This window comes from Podarcis tiliguerta (genome assembly GCF_965153285.1).
Source record: "Podarcis tiliguerta genome assembly, chromosome: 1".
In the NCBI taxonomy this organism is placed as follows: Eukaryota; Metazoa; Chordata; class Lepidosauria; order Squamata; family Lacertidae; genus Podarcis; species Podarcis tiliguerta.
Genome location: NC_139534.1, coordinates 24,865,660 through 24,873,165, shown reverse-complemented (window position 1 = coordinate 24,873,165; position 7,506 = coordinate 24,865,660).

Genomic DNA, 7,506 nt, shown 5'->3' with positions numbered 1-7,506 from the left:
AAAGCACAATTATCCTTCAAATTCCTCAGTTCTCCAAACATTGTGATGCTCCTCTCCAACCAATTTTTACAAAAATGCATCTATTAAGGGGAAGTATGTACAAAAATGCATGGAAATACTGTGAAATAAATATATTATATATACTAGGGGAAACTGCTTGCCAAAGTGTATATATTAGTCAAAACTGATAATATTGCTTTTAAGTTAGCTGCTGAGTGCTTTGGGAGTTTATGCTTTCAATGTGTAATGTTGGAAGCTGCCCAGAAAAGCTGGGGCAACTTCGTCAGATAGGCTGGGTACAAATAATATTTTTATTTTTATTTTTATTAAAACTGCATACATATATTGAGAGAATTTTGCACTACCATGGTGATGAATTTTCAGTAAGACTTCCATTTAAAATGGTTATAAGCACTGGATAGCTCAGGCGGCTAGAGCGTGGTGCTGATAACGCCAAGGCCGCAGGTTCGATTCCCATATGGGACATCTGCATATTCCTGCATTGCAGGGGGTTGGACTAGATGACCCTCAGGGTCCCTTCCATCTCTTCAATTCAATGATTCAATACAAATTGGTGCAGCAATGTGGATGACGGAATTTAAGGTTGGAAAAAGGAAAAACGGTGCAAAACCAAAACTGACAGGTTCGTACATTACCATCTGAAACCCTTCAAAGGGTATTCAGAACTCGTAACGAGAGGCAGAAGAGGGACAATATATAGCAAAAATATTTTTTTTAATCCTGGGAGTTTCTGTTTTCTTCCAATTTGTTCTCACATGCTCTCCTTCCCACCACACAGCAAATGAAATGCTCCTGTAGCATCTGATTCCAGTTTAGATAAGATTCCTGTGGCCCCAGGAATTATTTCCCTGTTATCCTTCACCATCTGTTTCTCTTCATTCTCTTTCTATAATCTTTGTAGCAGCCATTTCAATTAATTCTGGCACGTTTCCATCCATGATATAAGTTGCACTGTGAATTTCTTGTGTGGCATACTGTCCTTTACTGTTTATTTTTAATTTTCCTGTTTGTTTATCTGGTTAACCGTCTTTGCTGGGCAATTTGTGGTTAGATGCATTTTGGTTGTTAGGGGGCGTTCCAACGCAGTTAATTCGTGAAATAGATTAGAGCAGTGGTTTCCAACATTTTCAGAACCAAGACTCCATTTCCACCCCAATCTACAACATGGGACCCACTTTATGTCCTTTTTTCTTTTCCTCTTTCTCTTCATCTCTCTCATTGCTGCCCCAATCTTTCCATTTCCCCCCTCTCTTTCACCTTATCTTTTTTTAAAAAATTGTTTAGAAAAGGCGAAATAAAACTATGGTTCTCTCTAGTGTGTCTCACTTTAGATGGCTGAATTTTGGATTCTGATCTACCAATTGAAGGTCAGTGGATTTGATGTCTCGGCCTACTCAGAAACCTGGATGGCAAGGGGTGGGGAAGCACCCTAAAGAAATACTCATAATTTTAGGATGAGGGATGTAACCAGTGTCCGGCAGGTCACAAACCATGAAATCAAACCGGCATTGTGAGGACAATCTTCCAGCACTGTGGACAGCTACGGTGCCTAGAGAAGGCCAGGAATGGTCTTGAGAATTGAGAACCTGATGCTTGGAGGCACTTGGGATCTCCTTCAAAAGCCACATCCTCACAAGTCCTGCTTTGTACCCGCCTTGGATGATATTGCCTGGCTGGAATGAGTCCTTGAATTCTGGCAATGCTTCCTGCTTTCCTGGATACAAGATAGAGACAGAGGTGTGCGAAGCTGAAGAACCTACCCTAGGGTACAAGCACAAAGTTCACATCCGTAGCTCTGCCCACCACAGGTTTCCCAGAAGATACGGTGGCCCTCAGGATGAATGCTCGATTGCTTGCAGTGAAATGTGGAGAATCTTAACTTTCTGGCATTCAGAAGCAGAAGAGAAGTCTTCCAGGTCTAGTCTTCTCCCCACTGTTGAAATAAGCTTCATTACGAAGCTGTGATTTCTCTTGACTACAGGCTGTAAAGGAGGAACTTGCTACCTCTATTATCTAAGACATCACCTTCCTGTTTTAATCACATTCATTTCCTACTCAGTTACATTTAGGCCACAACCTACCTGGGAGTAACTCCCGGTGAACTCAGTGGAACTTGCTTCCACGGCTATACGTATGCAGGATTGCGCCCGTAGAGCAGTCAATAAGCAATCTTTTGTCGGTGGGCTGTTTTTGCGCTGAGGATTGCCTCTAAAATTTCTTTCTGTGTGCTGAAATCACCCTGAAAGGAGGACTCCTGTGCTGTGATAGAGTTACAAAAGCTATTTTCAGTTCAACTGGCTCGCTTCTTTGTCTATTCCAGGCAACCCTCCGATGAACGATTCTCCTAATGACAGCGCAATGCATTCTTAGGCTGTGGCTAAACAGCTTCCACTCTCCATCTTGCATGTATTCCCCGCCCCCCCACGCTGGCGTAGGTTATCCCCATCCTGTAACATAATTAACTCCTAATTCAAGCTCAAAAATGGTGACTTCAGCATTCTCTGCTTAGTCTGCAGGAGATGCACAGCTGTGTCCTCAGAGTGATTGTGGCCAAGGGACAAATGTGGCAAATGTTATTTATACCAGAGGGACGCCATGCCAATGGGGATCCTGCGGTGGAGAAAGCAAGATAGCTGACGGACTATGTTGCTCACAGAACAAGGTGCTGGCATTTTGGATAAACACAACTATCACCGTCAAAGGATAGGAAGCAGCAAGCTAAGTAACTGCTCTTTTGCCCATTATAGTCAGCTGTTGCTGTGGCTTCTGACTCTAAGGCCACAGTCTTAATCTCACTTAGCTGGGAGTAAGCCCCCATCAAATTCAATAGGATTTACTGCTAAGCAGACACGGTTAGGATTGCACTATTGAGTGATCTTTCTTTTCTTTTTTAAAAAATAATTCATTTCGAGTTTTTAGGTTACATATACAAGTTCTCATCCTTTCTGCTTCTGTAAGAACTCAGTTGTTAAGCAGCCAAACTTTGGAACTTCTGCCAATTGTCATCAATTGACACCTTCACTGTACAGTGGTACTTCGGGTTAAGAACTTAATTCGTTCTGGAGGTCCGTTCTTAACCTGAAACTGTTCTTAACCTGAGCTACCACTTTAGCTAATGGGGCCTCCCGCTGCCACCACGCGATTTCTGTTCTCATCCTGAAGCAAAGTTCTTAACCCGAGGTACTATTTCTGGGTTAGTGGAGTCTGTAACCTGAAGCGTCTGTAACCTGAAGAGTCTGTAACCCGAGGTACCACTGAATTGTTTTCGGTGCCTGCTAAAAACATTCCTTTTTAGGCAAGCCTACCCAGATGCTAAACAATGCTCATGTGAATTTCAATTTGTTTTAGTGTTTTAACTTTTTGTATGTTTTAAACTAAGTATTGTAACTTGTTATTGATTTTATTGTTTTATCTTTTTTGTAAACCATTTTGAGATTTCCTTTTAACGTTCAAGCAGTGCATAATTTTCATGAAATAAATCTCTCTCTGTGGGTTGTATACAGGAACAATATTGCATCCCGCCCCCCCTGTCATTCCTTCAGACATATAAACCTGGCTGAAGGTACATGGAAGTAATTGGCACTGATAATATTGGAACATGGCACTTTCACATAAAATGCTTAGAGCATCTATTGAAGTGCTGCCTGAATGTTCCACATCTGTTTGTTTGCTTGTTGTGTCATTTAATTTATAAACGACTTCACAGGAAATATCCTGAAATTATTTAACAGTAGAAACAATGTCACACCAAAAGGGTTGTTTTCATACTCTTACTTACGTTTCCTCCACCATTTTTTTTTAAGCATTGGAGTGATCATGCCCTGCGGTGGAGTCTGGTATATTCGGTTATCCGGGTTTATCATCCTGATGAGAACCTGGCTATAAAATGCATGCATTTACAGGAGGAGAATAGGAAATACAATTGCCCATAAAGCCCAGTTCATATCTTCTTTCCATGCACCATGCTATGGTATATTTGCAAATAAAATGGAGGTACATCATATTACATCAAATGTCAATAAAGGTCATTTTTGCACAATAGGCTCAAACTGGACTTTTTTTTTAAAGAAACTAAATCAGCCCATCTTAGCTGTTAATGACAAGATTCTAAACTTATTTTGCTGCAGCAAAATAACAGTTACCCCTCTCGAGAAAATGGGTCTGCTTAATGCATTATACCTTCATAGCATACCCAAAACATATGTGCCCCAATATTACCCAAGTTCTCTCCCACACAAGAATGACATTCGTACACAACCACCAAAATAGGAGTCTCAAATGCACTTTTTAGTGTTAAACATGAAAATGCCTCTGGTGAGAGATATGTGCATAGAATCCAATGCATATCGGCCCAATAACACTTGGAGTCAACCTCTCCACCCCAATTTTACCAAACAATGGTTGCTGGGCCTCAGTGCGTTAGACACTATACATAGCTGAATCTAACCAAAACATCCACCAACATATTGACAGGTGCTACTTCACAGAGAACCTCATCTGGTGTGGTTTGTTCAATATCCCCACAATTATTTGGCTATGGGGCCCAATATATTTCTGTAATGAGCAGCTAAGTGTCCTGGAAACAGGCATACATCCTAAAGGAAGAAAATGTATTTGTACGACCTGATAGTAGATTGTAATTCGTTATGCAGTAGGAAGTACTGAAATTAATTATACCACACAGTTAGTTTCAAATGGTAACTATAAGCTACATGCCTCTATATTACGGAGCATGCATGAAGTTTCTTTTAAAAGCAAGGTGCATCAAAGCAAAGAAATGCCAAGAAATGTATCTCTTGACAAACCTATTTTTCAAAAGAACCCTTGCTTAGAAAAAGGTGTGGAATTTTTTTAAATTGAGCTGGTTCTGTATCCATTAAACTCCAGCAAAGCCATTTCCAGAATAGGAGGAAGATTCCTAAGAAACACTAGTATAGCATCAGAATTTCTGATAATTTAGTGGTAGAACGTGCTGCAGCTGAGGCAATATTTATCAGTCCCAAAAATATATTTAGCTCCAGCATATGTGAAGTGGTCTTCTTTCTTTCTTTCTTTCTTTCTTTCTTTCTTTCTTTCTTTCTTTCTTTCTTTCTTTCATCCATCCTTCCTTCCTTCCTTCCTTCCTTCCTTCCTTCCTTCCTTTCTGATTGCATTTTACAGTTTACATTTGTATTTTAATACCCAAAGGACTGGGGACTTCAAAAAAGCAACTCTTCTACGCCCACCATCTTGTTTAATTCTTGGATATGGAGCAGAAGTGTGAACAAAACTAATCTGACTTCATTAAATAGTATAGCAGATAGATGTATAATATATTTTGGAGGCACTGACATCAGCGTATTGGGATTTAAACAGAAGATGTAATGTACTTGCATATTTGGAATGTGTTCTAGGGAACTGATTAAGCCAGGGTATTAAATATCTCGCAAATCCCACAATCAGACCTAGCCATATAAAACAGAGCAATTTCACTCATACAAAGGGCCAAAAAGTCCTTGAAAATATCTAGACAACTGCAGGTTTGGAGAAATTGGAATTCTGTCTACAGTGATCTAGGACTACACATTTAATCAAGGGTGTGTGCACACTACAGTGGTACCTCGGGTTACATATGCTTCAGGTTACATACGCTTCAGGTTACAGACTCCGCGAACCCAGAAATATTACCTCAGGTTAAGAACTTTGCTTCAGGATGAGAACAGAAATCGTGCTCTGGTGGCGCGGCGGCAGCAGAAGGCCCCATTAGCTAAAGTGGTGCTTCAGGTTAAGAACAGTTTCAGGTTAAGTACGGACCTCCGGAATGAATTAAGTACTTAACCCGAGGTACCTCTGTGGGTGGGTCAAGAGTGGTGCTTAGGAATTTGGACTTGGAATTAAGGTTCTTGGGTGTATCTTGAGGTGGTGTGAGAACCGTGCAAGATTCTGAGGGCATCCAACTGTCATGACTAAAGTCTTTGAGGGCAGAAACTGGAAAGCGCTGGGAGATTCTGGAAGATTCTAGAAGGTTCATTTCTGATGCAAATACTGTTTTGACTATCTTAAGGTCATGCTGAGCCAGGAGAGATAAATTCCTGCATTCTCTCTCTCTCTCTCTCTCTCTCTCTGTCTGTCTCTTACTTTCATTTGTACCTTGTGTGTCTGAATTTTTTTCTGAGGTTTTTTCTAACAAGCCTTTTCCTTTTAGTAAAAGTGTTTTCTTTCGGACCTTTCACTCTGTGTGGTCTTTTTATTTACTGCAAGATGCTGTCCGTCACCAACATCACAGCCTTCTTGGCTCATTGCAATCCTATTCAGAGTTACTAGAAAGTAAATCAGTCCGGCTGAAACTCAGGTCTGAGTATGAATAAATAAATAAATAAATAAATTAAAAAATATGTAGAATTACTCTGCATGGCTTCTGCTCCTTATTTGGGATTACAGGATGTATCTGACAAAGCAATACCCAGATTAGGTCCATGGAAATCAATAGTCTTGTGCGTGAAGTCCATTGCTTCCAGTGGGTCTACCAAATATGATTCAGTTGGATACAACCCTATGTCTATTTCACCATCACTTTAAATGAAACACACAGCTTCATTGTCAAATTCTTCCAGTACCGCTTTTCTGTTTTCTCCCATGCCCATTAGATTTTGCTTTCTCTTTCACAATATTCCTTTTCGTGAGCTGATTTTTGAAACACCTTGTATGCTTCAGTGCAAAACTTAAATAAAACGATCCTTTACAGAACTGCCAATTGCTTCTTGCCGGTGCCAACTTTTCTGTCATCGGCGGCAGAGAAAATCTTCAATTCCAGCCACCCCATCTTTCCACAGAGTGGACTATGATAATAAAAAAACAAAACAAAAAAACTCTGCAATTTGGGATCTATCATCTTTCCCCCCCCCCAGAGCATTAATAGCCTTCACCAGGGCAAAGGAAAGAGATCCGAAAGCATGACAAATTGCTTCCATATAAGCAGAGAAATATGCCAGTGTCAAAAGAGATGCGGGCAAGGTGCAGGCTGTTTTCCTGATGTGTCTGCCAAAGACCTTGGAATCATCTATGGGGGTTTTTTTGAGCTTGTATTGCTTCTGTGAAAAAATCCCTCTAATAATACCCATCATCAGTAACAATAGGTTGCATTCAATGTTGCACTAAGGTGACCATTCTGTCAGTGCAAGGATTTCTTCTTGCGTGAAGAAAATTTATCCTCCTCTCCTCTCCTCATGTGTCCCTTTAAATCTGTTCTCAGGGTTTCTCTAACCCTCTGAAACAGATCTGAGGACGGCATCAGATACACATAGGGGAGAGAGACAGGGGAATCCCCTTACACTAGTGCTAACCTCTGTACTGGTGCAAAAAGGTCGTTGAATACCACTCAGCAGTAATATTTATTGATCATCTTTCCACAATGGCTTCCCAATGCAATAGGGCTAGTTCAAAAAAGCATTTTGCTGCCTGATGAGGAGAAGCTGATGTCACCCATCATGATGAGGTAGCCCAACG